Raw genomic sequence first — 17,662 nt, 5'->3', positions numbered from 1 at the left:
TTTAAGAGCCTTTCTTATGTTCCTTTAGTCATCTTGACTCACTATAGCCAGGCTTTGTGCCCACCATCCCAACTGAAATTGCTCTCATTTGTGATGACTTACTTGCAGAATTCAGTGGCCTGTTTTCAGTTCTTATGCTGTTTGATCTTGTCACAACATTTGATTATATTTGGACATCTTTTTTTTCCTTACTCTGTGTGCTATCTGTGCATAAGTTTACCTACTCTGGTGATTTTATTTATCAATTTCGTCTGTGTGTACAGTGATGACTCACTATCAAAATCTCCAAATACTGTATGAGCTTTTTCCCTGAGGTCCAAACTTACATTTCCAAATGACTACTGTCCTTTGCCACATTAAAATCTATAGAAATTCTAACATAATACATTTAAAATGGAGCTTATAATCATCCCCATTCTTTCCTTTGCCTAAACCTGCTTCATTTCCTATATGCCCTATCTCAGGCACCAATTTCACCTTCCATCTGTTTGCCCAAGCTAGGAAATCAGGTTTTGTTTGTTTGTTTGTTTGTTTTTTGTCTTCCTTTGTTTTCCACATCTGATTGGACACTAAGTTCAGTTTGTCTAGTGCAGAAATATCTCAACAACTATCCTTTACTGGCTGGACCCACTGCCCGATTTTAGATCCTTATCTTCTTTTGGCTTCTGCCAGCAATCATGCCAAATCTCTTCTTAAAAACGGATTTTGGGGGGGATGTTGGGGGGCAAGGGCAATATATGTAACCTAAACATTTGTACCTCCATAATATGCTGAAATAAAAAAAAAAACCCAGATTCTGTTTCATCCCTTATTTATACTGTTTCCTATGCCTTGAATCTTTATCTGCCTCACAAACTCCTGTTGATACTGTAATCTTTTGTCCCAGCTCAAAAGTAACTAGTTTTTTAATGGAGTTTCTGCTTCTTCTGCCACAACCAGGAAAAAAATTTCATTTACCTTTTCATCTGAGTTCTCACGGTGCTTTGTACATCCCTTTGCAGTGGTACTTACTTTATAGTTATCGTTTAATTGTCTGGCTCCCCTAGACCATGAGTTCAATGAAGGCAGGCTGTACCTTCTTCATCTTCGTTTCTTTGGTGCCGTAACCATTGGTTGAATTGTTGTGTTGCATATAAAGTTCCTTCTATCTCCAGATAAAGGATATTTGGAAAATCTGAAAGAGCTTATGCTACTCTTGGATATTAGTTTTGGCTGAATCTCCTATCCCCTTTTTATTTCCCAAAATATTTATATTTATAGTAGGAATATTATAAAATAATAAAGAAATATAAAATTAACCACTATTTATAACCATTGTAAATATTTTGATATGTTTTCCATAAGACATTTTCTTGTGCAAATGTACATGTAAATACATATTTTGCAAAAAATACTATTTGTAACATGTTTTCTTCACTTACTGTAAGGTCAGAATATTTCAGTGACAAAAAATATGTATTAGTTTCATAATTTAAAGGCTGGGCACGGTGGCTCACGCCTGTAATCCTAGCACTCTGGGAGGCCGAGATGGAAGGATTGCTTGAGCTTTTTTTTAATTTTTTTTTTCTTTTTCTTTTTGGTAGAGACAGGGTCTCACTCTTGCTCAGGCTGGTCTCGAACTCCTGAGCTCAAGAGATCCTCCTGCCTCAGCCTTCTAGAGTGCTAGGATTACAGGTGTGAGCCACTGCGACTGGCCTAACCACATTTTTTCCATATAAATTCCTCACATCTAAGCCAGACAATACTGTCTTCCTGGAGGACCTTCACTTACTCTGTCTGCCATATAGAATCTTACCCATTGTTCACAGCCTGCCTCAAAGTCCTGTAGGAAACCGTCTTTGATCGCTCTACTGGGAGTTCATTCCTAGTTTCCTAAATGCTAATAGTAATTTTTTTCTGTATTATTTTTTTGTACTTCATTTTTTTTGAGACAGAGTCTTGCTTTGTTGCCTGGGCTAGAGTGCAGTGATGTCATCATAGCTCACTGAAACCTCAAACTTCTGGGCTCAGAGGATCATCCTGCCTTAGCCTCCCAAGTAGCTGTGACTACAGGTGTGTACCACCATGCTCAGCTAACTAAAAATTTTTTTTGTAGAGACAGGGTCTTACCATGTTGCTCAGGTTGCTGGTCTCGAACTCCTGGGCTCGAGTGATCCTTCTGCATTGGCCTCCCAAAGTGCTAGGATTATAGGTATGAGCCACTGCACCCGGCCTTTATTGTTCTTTAGCATCCTTTATATGTGTATGCATTATTTTCTTCTACAAGATTGGAAGCTCCTAGAACTTGGGGACTGTATCATGAACTCTTTTATTTCTCACATTGTCAGCTCTGTATTTTGCATGTAAGTGTCCAAAAAGCTTTCGTGATTTATGGAGTAAATGGAAACTGCTTTAACATAGTAGTAATAATACATCAGAACATCATCATTCTATACCTAATACCTAATAAAATATTGACATTATTTTACATGAATTTTCCTATTTATTTTTCTTAAATACTCAGATATATTATGTGAAGGGAAGTGGAAAAGTGAGACTCCTCTTTCATGGCCATATTCTGTTTCCCCCAAGATTTTTAAGAATGGTATATACCTGCCCTTTAGCTTCACATCCCTTCAACTCTACTGAACTTATGTTGTCAGGGTCACTAATCACCTCCTAATTGCCTAATCCAACAGTAATTTTTCAGCGATCTTCCTTAACCTTTCTGTGGTACTTGACACTATGAAACACTCTGTCCTCCTTGAAAGTTTCTCCTTCCCTACGGTTTAGTGATCCCATTCTTTCCTGATTTTTTTTTTTTTTTTTTGTAAAAGAAGGGGAAGTATGGGAAAGAAGAGAGAGAGAAGGAAGGGCTCTTCTGATTATTTTCCTTCCTTATGTACATGTTTATCTACTTTTACTGACCTTTAAATAAAGGTGCTTTCTAGGATTTTGTCCTTGGCCCTCTACATAGTTTTCTTGAGTGATCTTATTCATACTTATGGCTTCAGCTGCCATGGTGACTCTGGGCCAGATTTCTTTCCTGAGCTTCAGACATTTATCTCTGAATACTACAGGACTTTTTTTGATTATCCTATAGGTATCTTTTATTTGACATGTTCCAAACAAAACCCTTCATCTTCACTCCGGCAAACCTACTTTTCTCTGTCCTATTCTTTATTTAAGGCACTACCTTCTACCCAGTCACAGAAGACAGACATTTGGAAATCATTTGAGAATCTTCCCTCTTTGTGTCCCTCCACCCTACCCCATCCCAACTCAAATAAAACAGTGATCAAATTTTATATAATTTCATTTCAAATCTTGTATCCTTTTCTTTCTTTTGGTCCCAATACTGCTTTCTTAGCTCAGATTCTATTATTTCTCAATATATAATACTATTCTAATTGATACTCTGCTCTTCTGTCTTGCTCCTTTCATTTTTGCTACTGCCAGAATGCTCTTTCTAAAATTAAAATCTGATCACAAAACATAGTCACTCCTAAGCTTAAACCCTCTCAATGATTTTCCATTGTCTTTGGGATAAAATCTGGTTTCTTTAGCATAGCATGCAAAGCTTTTATGTCCTGCCATCATTCTTCCAGGGTAGAGAGTAGTACTCCAGCCACATCAGATTGTTTTGAGTTCCTTAAATGCATCATGTTCTCTCATGTTTCTACTCTTTTTTCTGCCTGAAAAACTCCTGTTCCTTTCAGTCTCATTCCCTCTGGCCCTGAGGTCCCAGTTCAATCATTGTTTCCTTTGGGAAGTCTTACCTAGACTTCCAGGCTTCCTTTTTGCTTTGCTTCCATACACGTTTATCACCATCAGTTGCACGATATTACGTGTTGGTTACTTGTTTGTCTCCCTCACTGGATTATAAACTTCTTAAGAAAAGAGACTGTGAGCTTTTCATCTCCATCCTCAGTGCTCTACAAATTTGGCACAGGGTATGGAATAAAAAATTGCTTGTTGAACGTATGAATGATTGAGTGAGAAGGGCGTGTGGGCAGTGGCAGTGCTGGCATCAGGATTCAGGATCCACATTCTTATCATTTAAACTTTTATTTTTTGATTAGTTAATATGTTCACATAATCAAATATTCAAAAGATACAAAGAGACAGTGAAAAATCTTATGCTCACCCCAGCCGCCCTTTTCCCTTCACTGAAGGCAATAAATATTAACAGTTTCTTGTATCTCTTTCCAGAGATGATATGTGCATTTATTCATTCAAGAAATTAGTTCAGCAAATATTTATTGAGTATCTACTGTGTGCCAGGTACTATGGTAGGCTGTGGGGTAAACTGAACAAAAAAAAAAAATCTGTGCTTTTATGGAGCCTAAATTCTATATTCTTCCCTCCTTTAAAAAAAAATGAGAAAATGACATATACCATATATTCTTCTCTCCATGTTTGTTTTACTTATTATATCTTAAAAAATTAACCCATATCAGCACATAAAGACCTTATTATTATTCCATTGTATGACTATACTGTCATTTATTTAGCCAATTCCCTATTATTGTTGGGCACTTATGGTGTTACCAATCCTTTGCTATTACAAAATGCTACAGTGAAAAACCTGGTTGTATACTTGTCATTTTTGCATAGCTATATATTTAGGAAAAATTCTTAGATGTGGAATTGCTAGGCATATATATTTGTAAATTTGGTGGATAGTTTGATTCATTGCTTTAATTTTTAACTTTTTATTATGAATATATCAAGCATATAGACAAGTACAAGTAATAATACTATAACAGATACATATGTATACACTACTCATTAAACAGATGTCAACACCCTCACCGAAGTTCTGCCTATTAGGTGCTTTTAGCACTTCCTCAACATTGTGATGTCCTACAGAGTTTTTTCTTAGACTCAAGAGCAGTAAGTTTCTCAGAACTCATACTCTGCCATCCTGGAGTTAACCACCATACATTCTATCTTGGACTTTCTTTTAAAATATAACCTCTTTGTTAGTGGAAGGCAGCTTCAGAGGAAAATTCCATTACGCTATTTTTAGTGTCTGGAATCTGACTTCTCAAAAATGTTTATTTTGCCTCCTTCCTCTGCTCATAAGCAACAAAAGAATGCTACCGGAAGTTGGTGGCCTGTGTTTCTGGAGACTTGTTTGATTTGCTGGCAGAGGAGCCCAGGTGAATTGAGCCAGCAAGCAACTTTTTCCCTCTAGGTTTGTTAGAATAAACAAAAGTAGGTCTCCTAAGCAGGCACCTACCTTTAGCTGACTTGGAGGTGCAGCTGTATCCTCTGGGTCCAGACAGAGTTGATTAAGAGAAACTCTTCTTGGAGGAGATGGGAAGCTGTTGACCTCTGTTATACCTGGATGCTTGTGGTTGTTTCCGTATGCTTTTGTTGCAATAAATCCCCCCAGCCCAAGTCTCTCTGCTGGAGGTCTATAACCTTGTTCCAGTGTTAGGTGACTCTTGTCTCTAATCTTTTTCTTAGGTCCTCAGAATGCCTAGCAGTGAGGCTTTACGTTATTTTGGGATCTTATAATTTGAGAGGGGAAACTTAGTCTCTGGTGGTGCTACAATTTGAGGTCATGTAGATATAGAATCTCCTAAAATTAGGTATTTTTGCCTTTTCTCCCTATTGCTCAGTTCTTCTTACCTCATTTGGTCTTGTAGTATTACACTACCACCATAGGGTGGAAAGAATTTACAAAATTCAACCATTTCTCCATGGACTACACAGACAAAAAGAAAGGCTCAAGGAGAGTGAGCTGATTTGAGGGTCTATGGCCTAAAGCATGGGACATTTTTAAGCTCATTGTCAGGCTCTGGGGCACAGATCTAATCTATATCAAGTGCCTCCCCAGGCCTTGGGTAGCCACAGGGGTAGTCAGAGCTCCTCGGACCCTTTTTGCCAAACCTGAACTTAGAGGCTTTCCCTTTAAAGCCTCGCTTGGTCTTGCTATTTCAGTCCTCTCCTTCTAAGCGTGAAGCCTGACTTTTGTCTTCTGTTCCTCAGCCATGCAGAGGCAGCTTTGGCCCTGGGGACAACCCTTTCTTCAGATGGTAAACTCATTTTCTCTCCAGCAGACCAGAGGGACAAGATGTAATTCAACCCTTTCATCAGACACTGTTGCTAGGGGGACACAATGAAGAAAGTGATCTTTGTTGCTCCCTGAATAGGACCTTGAACCTGGCACCTGCTTTTGTTACTGGCTTCTTAAATCATTGGAGATATTTTTGCTGCTGTCCTGGGTTAGCAGCTGCTTTGGGGTAATAGTGACAACTGGCTCTCAGGGTGTCAGTTCTGTATCAAAAAAAATTGATGTATTTCTATGAGGGGGGCTACCTTTTGTGCCCCTAAACCACTTGCCTTAAGGATTCATCTAGAGAGGGAGCAGTTGGAAGTCAGCTGTGCCCTTAGCTTGATGACCCCCATGATTGTCATATTCCCTGAATCTGAAAAGACATTCCTGTTTCTCCCATCCAAGTACTAATAAGACCCAGCCCTGCTTAGCTTCCAAGATCAGAAGAGATCGGGAGCATTCAGGGTGGTATGGCCATAGATGAGACACTACCATTTCTTTTCTCCTGCCCTCTCATTAGACTCTGAGTTCTGTGTTCTGGCACCTATGCCAGTGCCTGGTAAGCATGCAACAAATATACATGGAATGAATTCCTTAATCTGGCTTTCCCGATAGTTTCACTGACCCTGATATGTGGGTATTCTGTGGGAGAAGGACTTTGTTTTTAGAAGAAGGATTGCTTCAGAGGAATTAGGGAAAGTTTTGATTTCTAGAGGGGTTTTGGAGAACTATGGGAGAACTATGAGAGCTCCAAAATAGGACTTGTTCTCTCCTCATTGGTGCAGATCGTTCTCCTTGGTTGTAACTCTCTGCTAGCAGACCTGCCCTCCTGTTTTAGGAGCAATATCCTGAACTTGACTCAGGCCTTCATGTCACCTGGGCTCTGTCCCTGAGCAGAGCAAGGGATTCCTTTTTAACAGTCATACTGTCACTATAGAGTCAGAAGCCCTCAGGACCACATCTTGTATATTGCAGCCTGGACTTCCACATCTGGCTGCATTCAGTCAAGTTCCACTCAGCTCTTAGGTGTCTGTGCCATTGTTAGGGCTGTTGGAGACAGCAGGGCTTTTATTTCCCCTTGGTCAGCAGCTGGCCAGAGTGCCTGTTAGACTGCCAGATCTTAAGCCTTTCACATTTGTCTGTCTGTGTCTGGAACGTAGGGCAACATCCTTCTTACTATTTGAAGTTACATCTCACTGTTTACCTTTGTAGGACCTATTGGAGGATAAAAGATGAACAGCCATGAGGAGCATATAGAGATTCTTGGACTATGGTGATTTGAAATGTTCTGATTGTGGGGAAAGGTCCCTGGTCTCCAAGAGTGCAACTGGAGTCCAGACCATTGCACCACTGCCCCCCTTCCCCAGAGCCTCAAGTTGGAACCATCACTCATTGTACAATTCCAAACATCCTTGTTTTTGTTTAATTTTTATCTGATAAAATGTTACTAAACAATTTTAATGGTGAAACACACAACTCACAGAGGAAATGACAGACTAGCATGTGTTCTCTTTTAAATACACTTACTTCAAGTAGCTATTTTGAAAGTCAGTTGTTCTGCTGTTAGAGTGCTGTTGTCTCCTGGTTTCCTCCTTTAGGTGGGAGAAGTCCCTGAATAGGCTTTTACAGTAGCATTAAAGCAAAAGGACCAGCTCTTCTCTGGCTGACTGATCATTCCTTTACACCTTACTCTTTTCAGCACTTTTGTTCAGATTTCACTGTTTCAATTGCTTTCAGATCATTGACACAGAAGAGGTCTTAGAGGTCAGTTCAGAGGTTCTTTCCCTGAGGTTCATTGACCCCTCTCCACTTGTAAAAACAAAGTTTGTATGTAGGTGAATATGTGCCTTTTTAAGGAAGAGTATCCTTAATTTTCATCAGATTTTCAGTGGAGTTTGTGAGGTAAAAAAATGTTAAGATTTTTAATGGTGTCTGGGAACTTAAAAAATAAAAAAAATAGAAATAAAAAATTTTTTTTAAGAGCTAGTACTTTTTAAGAATTTGGAGCTCCTGCGGACATGGCCAGTTAGTGGCAAAATTGGATCTTGAGATAGACTCTGAAATCTAGGTATTGACTCTACAACCAAAGTTCTTTCCACTGTACTCTATTATCCATACTATTACTGGAAAAATATGTGGAATAACTCCAGGAGAAGAGACACACATAATCCGAACTGTTATTTAATCTTTGCCTTTTTCAGTCCACAGTCTTATGTCCTAGATGAGGAATCCAAGGCTCCCTGTGGCAGATCATGTAGCTGATCTGTTGGACCAGGTGACCTTAAAGATACTGTGATTTTAACAGTACTGCATTATAGAATCTATATTTGTCCTTTTTACTGTGTCCTGCTGCCTAACTTATGCTCTTTACACATTAAACTTCTTTTTAACTTGTTTATTTTGCTTGTCAAGTTGTTTCTTGAGAAAAAGAACCATGTATTTGTATTCCCCCGACTCTCTTTTTTTTGAGACAGTCTCACTCTGTTGCCCTGGCTAGAGTGCCGTGGCGTCAGCCTAGCTAACAGCAACCTCAAACTCCTGGGCTCAAGCAATCCTCCTGCCTCCCGAGTAGCTGGGACTACAGGCATGTGCCACCATGCCCGGCTAATTTTTTCTCTATATATTTTTAGTTGTCCAGCTAATTCCTTTCTATTTTTAGTAGAGATGGGGTCTCGCTCTTGCTCAGGCTGGTCTCGAACTGCTGGCCATGAGCGATCCTCCTACCTTGGCCTCCCAGAGTGATAGGATTACAGGTGTGAGCCACCACACCTGGCCCCCCTAACTCTTAATACTGAGATTTGCACAAAGTAGCTGGCTACCTTCTTGTTACTGTTGACTGACTAGTAGCATTGGAAGGCACAAAAGCTTGAGTTGATTATTTTTGTTATTTTTCCCTTTCCATTATCTTAGCAGCTGTTAAAATTATTTAGCCTAATCTTTCCAAATGGGCATACTCCCTTTTCTCTTGGTTTTCACAATGCTACTTACACGGTTTCTCTACCTGTGTCTCACCTGTATAACTGGGAGTTTTATAGAACATGTATTTGGCACTCTGAATTCTTCCCTAGGTCACTGAATGGCATCCCATGAACCAGGTTGCCTGACAAACTTCAGACCTTGGCAGAAGGTGGGGTGGGGTAGGGTGGGATGGGTGAATCTCTCTTATGAGTTGTTCAGTGTAGCCTGACTCAATTTGTTGCTCCTGGGTTTCTGGGATGCTAATGCTTCATGATAAGGTGAACAAGAATATCAAGCTCAAATTTGGAAACAGATTCTTTCCATGTTATCTCGTTGGCTTGATGTGTGACTTTTGGGCAGATTACTTAAGCTCTGTTTTTTCATCTGCAAATGAAAAGTCACGGTTATTTTCATAAGTATAATAATGCAGGTGAGCCACTTTGAGTTTCTTACAACAAAGATGGTGTAGAAATTTCAGGGTTTTCCCCTCTAATTATGAGGTGGGTAGCTTATCCTAAAAGCCTCTAGCTATTGGGGTGGTCATATTTTTGAGGTTAACAGAGTAGAAGGAAATTTGTAGCAGCTATTGACACATTAAAACAACCAAAAACAAATCAGCTTAGTGAAATAGTGTCCTGGAGTAGGAGAATGTGGATGATGCCTGGGCTGCATTATGGAGAAGGTCCTGCCTCCTTGAATTGTCCTGCTTTTAGCATTTAGGGAATGTGCTTAACAGTTTCTGTTGCTTTCTTCTCCCTGCGTAGGACTGAGTTAATATGCAGTATCTCCTCTGTTGTGTGGCTGTATTCCAGTCTATAAACATGACTGCTGTAAGGAGAGTGCAGAGTGTGCTTTATTTTGTTAAGCCTGACCCATTGCCATGTGATATTTGCCCAAGAGCTCCTGTTGTGGTGACATTCTTGTGGTGAGTGTGGCCCTTTAAAGATTTCGTTCTCAAATGTTAAATGAGCCCCTGACTGGTGTGCTAAAACACATTTAAGCTTCTCTCCCTAGGGTTTCAGCAAGAGGAGCAGTAATCCCAGTGGAGCCTGGGCTAGGGTCTAGGGAGAAGGTGGCAGATGATAGGCAGGGGCTGTTGTGGTCTCGTGGCTCATTTGCACAAAGGAGGGGCTGGCCTCTTCTGGGGAGGTATTTCCGCTCACTGCAACAAATGAGGGTGCTCAAAGAGCTGTAATGCAATGAGGCTTCTCTGGTGACGTCACCTGTAAATGTGGTCAAAGTCCAGTTCTCGGGGGCCAGTAGAAGCGGGAGTAGAGATCAGTTGGTTTGCATGCTTTCACCTCTCAGCTGTCACTGCGCCATGGTGCCTACTTCCAGCCACTGAACCAATACAGCTGGGCTGGGGCATGAACGCTTACAAGTACCAGAAGTTCCTGGAGGGACTCAACAACCTGAGAGGTATTACAAGGCTTAAAGCTGTCTGCCCTTTATCCTGGCTGATTGTGTGAATACTTATTGTGGTGTGTGTTGTGTAGGGTGTTTACTCTCCATCCAACCACCTAGGGGCTTAGAAAACCCTCCTACTCTGAGCTGGCCATTTTTTTTTAATGTGTTTAGGCAATTACACAGAAGGGACAGAGTTTATAAATGCAATCCTGAGTTAGAGAGAAGCCCCTCAGGTACTTCAGCAGCAGCTGTTCACTTGCCTGAGTGGGCAACTAAGAAATGTCCCCTGTTTTTTTGGGCTAAGGGCTAAGGGCTAAGGGCACTCCCTGTTTTGAGGTGGCCAGGCCATGTGGGTGGAGGGCTCTTGCCGTAGGGCCCTGGAGCCTCACCTAGGTGTAGCTAGGTTTCTTGGGCTGGGTTTTTTTAGTTGCCTGTGTCTACAGTGAGTCAGAGTCTCATCTGGGGAGAACAGGGAGTCAGAGTGGGAAAGGGGGTGGAGAGAGGAATGCAGGTTGATGGGCCATAGATGCCTTTGTAAAGGGTATATCAATGACTATGAAGGAGGCAGCTTTTCATTAAAATTATATTTAAAGGAAATAGTGTTTTCTTTGCAAACTCTTTACTGACCAGAGATGAGAAGAATACACTCAGATGTGACAATACAGACTCTTTTTGGACATTAATGAGGAAAATGAATGAAATCTTTTTACTTCTCCTTCTCTCATTAATAGGTTTTATTTCCATCTGCAGAAGAGGGAGCTCAAACCATTCCTCTTTGATCAGCAGTCAGGATTCTGGACACAGAGCAGCCATGGAGTGTGGAGAGAATGGGAGGAAGAAGAGGGAGGAAAGGGGTAAAATGGTTTTTTTCAGGGATGAGGAAAGTGGCAGACAGGGTATGGGCAGTATATCTGTAATCCCCTCCCACCAAGGTATATAGATATTGTACTTTCTTTCACTATCTGTTGAAGAACTCAGACTCTAAGAAGCATGTATATGAAGATCTTTGTATGGTAAGGGATATTCCACTATAAAGTATTGTTCTGTTGATCTCTATCTTCTCTTCCCTTTGTCTCCCACTACCCACTTTGAAACCCACACTCTCCATCCCCAAACTCCTAGAGCCAATCAGTCCCTTTTGGGTTCAGGGCTCTGCAATCATCATAGAAGATAGGTCTTAGCAAGAATGTGCAACATTAACAGTTGCTCTAACTTCCCTGTCAGAGGAAGTTTTGAGAGGGGAGAAAGGTTCTGGTTTTCATCCAGTCTCATGGAGAAGAGATTGAAGGAGGGGGCCAGAAACCAGTGGTGCTTCTCTGCAACTCTTCCAGTTCTTGTGCTCTGTTGGAGACTGGGTGAAGGGAGGTCCTAAAATGTACCCTTGTCCCTAACAAGAGTTCTCTTTTCTTTTCCTATTTCCTGTCTTAGAGGGATCCTTCTGTATTCCTGGGCATGATGCCTACCCAACAGCAGGAGCCCTTTCTCTGTCCTCTGTTTACAGAACTTGTGGCAGGATTATCAAACTTAATTAATCTGCATATTCCTTCAGTAGAAAAAGAGGCTCAGGGTAGGAATCGCAGGCCTCTCCTTGGACATCGAGCTCCTTGGTGATGTTTTATTCCCGATCCTTAGTGTCATTCTTCTTATAAAAGCTGCCAAGGCTTTCTGAAGATGGGCAGGTGTGGGTGGAAACTATGAGAGATTTACCTATTCATAGAATTGGAGAATATAACTTTTTCTTTTTGGATCCTCTTTGTGTGGAGGGTTTAGACGAGCAGTTGAGCACACTAGGATGGCCATGGCCTGTGTGAATCAGGTTTAGCAGTGACCCAAGTAGATTCCTGAGGTTCTCAGGAGACCACACCACTCATAACTCTCCGTGTCTGTGCAGGTATGACTGGTAGTGTGGGTCCTTCTTGTTTGCTTCCATAAAACATGCATGGAGGGAGGAGTACTTTTTTACTCTATATGAAGTTGTTTGGTCCCCAGTTTCCTCTAACTCTCCTGACTTTCTCAGTGGGGATAATAGAACAAGCAGCTCTTGGCTTGATCTTCTCAGGGGTGCAGAGGCTTGAAGTTGCACCCTAGGAAAGGTTGGTTCTGCTTTTGAAAGAGATTGTATTGAAACCAGTTGGCAATCCTATGTTTTCTCGGTCACCTATAAGGTATTATTTTTTTCTCCTTCCTTTGCCCTCTTTGTACTAGGAATGAGTGAGTAACAGATGTACCTATCATGGGGAATGTCCTTTATGGGGCTGAAATCAGAGAAGGGGAAAGACCGCAGCAGCTCCCACTCCACTCTCCTCACTCCAGACGCCAGGGCTCTCCACCGTGTTATTTTGATTCTGTACCTCTACAATGAACTCAGAAGCCTGTACTGCTGTGGGCATTAAACAAGAGGATGTGTGTGTGTGTGTGTGTGTGTGTGTGTGTGTGTGTGTGTGTGAGAGAGAGAGAGAGAGAGAGAGAGAGAGAGAGAGAGAGAGAGAGAGAGGGAGAGAGAGAGAGAGAGAGAGAGAAACCCTCCTGTGGGTTGAGTTTCACTCACTGTGTCCCCTGGTTATAGTGAATAAGTACCTACCTTCTTCATTTCACCTGTATCTTTGCTCCAGAAGGGCTGATAGAGGTAATTGGCTCCCCTTTTCAATTAATTACTGACTCTTGCTTTTCTTGGCATGGTTTAGCTTGCAGCCATTCCTCCATCTAGTGGGTAATTATTGGAGGGAGCCCAGTGGGAGAATAGAGACATTGTAGAAGTTTTTTGAAGTTCTGTTTTGAAGTTCTGTTCCCCAATATTCCTGTTGATATTTGGTGCTTCGAAGCCAGGATTGGGGTGCAATATATTCTATTGTTGTTGTTGCTTCTGGAGGGTTGTCACTTTTATTTCTCAAGCTTCCTCAAAACCTTAGCCATTGGGGTGATTTCTGTCTGGATGGACCTCTGTCATGCGTATGACAAGTTGAACTATTGGCCTAAGTCCTGCTTTTTGGCGGAGCCCAGGCCTGTGCTGTGATTGATAATTGGGGATTAATTAGGGAGGCAGAGAGGTCGGTGAGGTAGAGTGATGTGAAAGTGGTTCTGTAGTCTTTGCTAAGAAAAACTTGTGATAGGACTATGAGATAATGCTGATTTTTAAAAAAGAAATATACCCCAACATACCTATGTACTTTCACCCTTCTTTTCCTTTGCATGTACTGTCTTGTTCTCTCTGCCTAGAATCCCGTTATCCTTTTTCTGTACCAAACTTCTATTCATCCTTCTGTGCCTAGCTCAAATCTCATTTTCCCCTACAGTTTTGACTTTGCTTTTATATTCCCAGGTAGAATTATTCTCTCTCCCTCATCTGTGTTGCTGTGGCACTTTAGACATACTTATTCTAGAGCGTATCCCATTATGTTATAGTTATTTTATTAAACTTTTTTTTTTTTTTTTTGGATACAGAATCTTACTCTGTCACTGGAGCTAGAGTGCTGTGGCGTCAGCCTAGCTCACAGCAACCTCAGAATCCTGGGCTCAAGCAATCCTCTTCCTCAGCCTCCCAAGTAGCTGAAACTACAGGTGTGCACCATCACACCTGGCTAATTTTAGCTAGTTTTAGTAGAGAAGGGCGTCTCACTCTTGCTCAGGCTGGTCTTGAACTCCTGAGCCCAAGCGATCCTCCTGCCTTGGCCTCCCAGAGTGCTATGAGTACAGGAGTGAGCCACCACACCCAGCCACTTTATTAAACATTTGATTTTCTTGCTAGTCTTCACTTCTTGGACAAATTTTCTGCAACTTTTGTAAGCTTCAGTTTCTTTATTTGTAAGAATGAAGATAGGATTTACCGCACAAGATGTTGTGAGGATTGAATGAGATAGTGAATGTAACATCTGATACAGAGTAGGAGCCCAATAAATGTTAGCTATACTGTTGCTAAAGGTGGGAACTGTGCCTCATTTATTCTTGAATCTCCTTCACCTAGCATAGTGCTTGGCACATATTAAGCATACAAGAAACATTGGAGGGATTGAATTGAACTAAACTCATGTATCCAAATGTCCTTCAGTAGTCACCACAGGAGGTTAAAAAAATATTCTGATGGTGCCCATGCTGTATACATTTATTTAGCCGCACTTTTTTTTTCTTCTCACGTTCTTAATAGATCAGTAATGTGCCAATGACCTAACAAAGTTTGAGGGAGGCATATCTCACACCAGCATGTGAAAACCCAATCGTCACTCTAACTACAAAAGGATCTTAGCCACACTGTTTTTTTCTTTTGTTTGTTTTTTTTTTTTTTGAGACAGGGTCTCGCTCTGTTGCCCAGCTAGAGTGAGTGCCGTGGCGTCAGCCTAGCTCACAACAACCTCAAACTCCTGGGCTTAAGCGATCCTACTGCTTCAGCCTCCCGAGTAGCTGGGATTACAGGCATGCGCCACCATGCCCGGCTAATTTTTTCTATACATATTTTTAGTTGGCCAGATAATTTATTTCTATTTTTAGTAGAGACGGGGTCTCGCTCTTGCTGAGGCTGGTCTCGAACTCCTGACCTCAAGCGATCCACCCGCCTTGGCCTCCCAGAGTGCTAGGATTACAGGCGTGAGCCACCACGCCCGGCCTTTTTTCTTTCTTTTTTTTTTTTGTAGAGATAAGGTCTCCATATTGCCCAGGCTGATCTCCAACTCTTGGCCTCAAGCAATCCTCCTGCCTTATCCTCCCAGAGTGCTGGGATTAGTTGCACTTTTGTATTTTTTCTCTTCAGTGCCAGAGTTTAATTCTCATAAGATATTTCACAGTCATTTCATAGTCATGTGAATTTTTGGTCAAAAGATGATATTACCCAAGACAAAATTACATCCAATCTCAAAGAATGAAAATGTCCTGCTATTGAAAATACTGGAAAGATGGTACTACAGGTCTGTAGACAGTTCCAAATGAGGGGTTCCAGGTATATTTTGAACAGCAACAATATTGTTGAATAAGTGAAGGTGATTACTGAGAAGGAACACGATCCTTTTTGGTTCTATTAGTTCTGGTTTGTTTGTCAAGTCATGCTTCTCATTATCTTATAGCTTTACTTTGGATGTCCATTTAGTCTGCCAGCTGAGAAGCCTGTCCCCTGTTGCTACATCTGGGCAAACAGGACAAGCCCTCACATCCCAACATGTACTCCTCAGAGAGTGGACTTTTTTTTTGGTGGGGGGCAGGGAGTTCCCCCCCTCTTTAATGTGGCTAATAAAGAACTCCAGGAAAAAAACTTAAATTTTTTTTTCTGACTTTAATTAGATGTACTATATTGTCCTTATACAACGCATGGAAAAATGAAAGAGGAAAAATCATGAAAATCCTACAACCCACACATTACTATGCTCATATTTTGTTGTATTTCCATCTAGTCTTTTTCTATCCATATATATGTTTTTATGTATTTGCTATTATTGTAATGGTGTTCTCTATCTTGCTTTTTATTGCTTTGTAAGTATTCTTCATGCCTTTATGTATCTGCAACATGCTTTGTAATAGCTGTGTGGAATTCTATCAAATGGAAGGGTCATTTATTTAACACTCCTTAATCGTGGGACGTGTACATTTCTAAGTTTTCACTGGTATAGTATGATAATGAACATCTTTGTAAATAAATTTTTCTGTGCATCTCTGTCTTTTTTTAGGATAGATTTCTAGAAGTAGAATGACTTGGTCTTAATATGTATATTCAAAGCTCTGGATGTTGGTTTTTAAGTTTATTTCACTTTTAAAAGCTACTGAGGGTAAGAAGAGGATACGTGTAACACTGAATACTCCTGATAGCTCTCCTTGTCCTCTAGGGATAGCCCTGTCTTCAGGCTCAGTGGCCAGCTGGCTCAGATGTTTTATTATGCAGTTAATTCATGGTGGGATAGGTGCCAAGTGTCTCTCTCACTTAGTCAGCAGCTCCCACATGTCATCATCATATCATCGCACTGTTTTACTGTGAAGCTTTTCTCCCAGCAGCTCCAGGCATTAAATAGCATCATCGATCCTTCCAACCCTAGTGCCTTTTCCTCTTGTACTGGGGGAGAGATCCATTAATGTTGATTGGGAAACTGCAGAACCAAGAACGACCTAATCAACGTTGCATAGAAATCCCACATTGGAACCCCAGATTGGTATCAGGTTGAGATTCTCCTTGTTTCCCTGCTAGCACAAGGCTAATAAGTTGGGCCAGCTTAACCTGATAAAAATAGCTGACAAACTTTAGTGTGTCAACACCCCTGCTTTTGGTAGCTGTCTGCCTCTGGAAGAAATGGAGCTGGTGCTATGTTTTAAATCAAGGTATTACAGACAAGTGCAAATCAGCTTCTGTTACTCAGGACTGATAGTCTTAGAGTAGAATTATAGACTTGATGAGAGTACCTTCTTGTTTGTGACTTGGAGCAGTCAATGGGAGGTTTTTTAGCTGATGATAGACTGGAGATATTTGGAGATTACCCTAAGGACTGAAGGAAGGCACACGTATAGGACTTTGTGTGCATGGGGTCAAATAAAGTCTCCACAGCAGCAAGGATAGTGGAAAATGTCTTGAGTCACAGACAGGATTGCATCCTTCACAATGAGAACTGTCTGCCTCTCCCATTCCCAGAGCCCTTAAGCAAACCTGTCACAATGGGACGATTCTGTCTACTGCAGGGAATCTGGGAGTCTGCATACTTCTGGGGTGAGGCCTTACAGCATTAGGCACCTAGTAGACCCTGTACTTATTTGGATGGTTGACAATTTTGTCCTATTAAAGTTTATTCTCTCCTTAATTGTATATATTTTTAGGCTGACTGCAGGTCACTGGGCTAAAAGGGGGCATTAGCACAAGTTCACTTTGCAGTTTCTGTTGCTGCTGGTTTGCAATGTGTGGGGTAGTTCTGTGTTTTTTGTTGCAACTGGAGATGATTGTATCCCTTTTCTCTAAGAGTGAACCTATATGGCTAACAAGTTAAACTATCATTTCCCTTCATCCTTAGTCTTTTTTTTTTTAAGTAGGCATTAGTATTGAAATGTTAAGGCCCTCATCAGCATTATTCTGCCACGGTTTCTATTGGCTATTGGAGAAATCCCAGCTAGTAATCCTAATTGTGTATCTGTTACTTACAATAATAACTGTGGGGATGGTCCCTCTCAATGAATACCAGTTATTAATAGCATCTTTTGCTCATTGTGGAATGTCAGGAACCTTTTAGACTTCTTGGCTTGATGTATCTTGAAATCCTTTGATTTGGAATATCACTTTTTACAATTTGTTGT

General features: G+C 41.1%; 1 protein-coding gene and 1 pseudogene across 4 annotated transcripts in view; one reads left to right on the top strand and one right to left on the bottom strand.

The window, feature by feature from the left end:
• Positions 1–17,662, top strand: part of MACF1 (microtubule actin crosslinking factor 1) — a 314,885-nt gene that overhangs the window by 34,557 nt on the left and 262,666 nt on the right. The gene's annotated exons all lie outside the window — the stretch shown is intronic.
• On the bottom strand, positions 14,552–14,646 carry LOC123636322 (annotated as a pseudogene).

The sequence above is a fragment of the Lemur catta genome, chromosome 3 (assembly GCF_020740605.2).
Source record: "Lemur catta isolate mLemCat1 chromosome 3, mLemCat1.pri, whole genome shotgun sequence".
Taxonomy (NCBI): Eukaryota; Metazoa; Chordata; class Mammalia; order Primates; family Lemuridae; genus Lemur; species Lemur catta.
The sequence above is the reverse complement of the archived record's forward strand: the minus strand, read 5'-3'. Positions and strand labels throughout refer to the sequence as shown.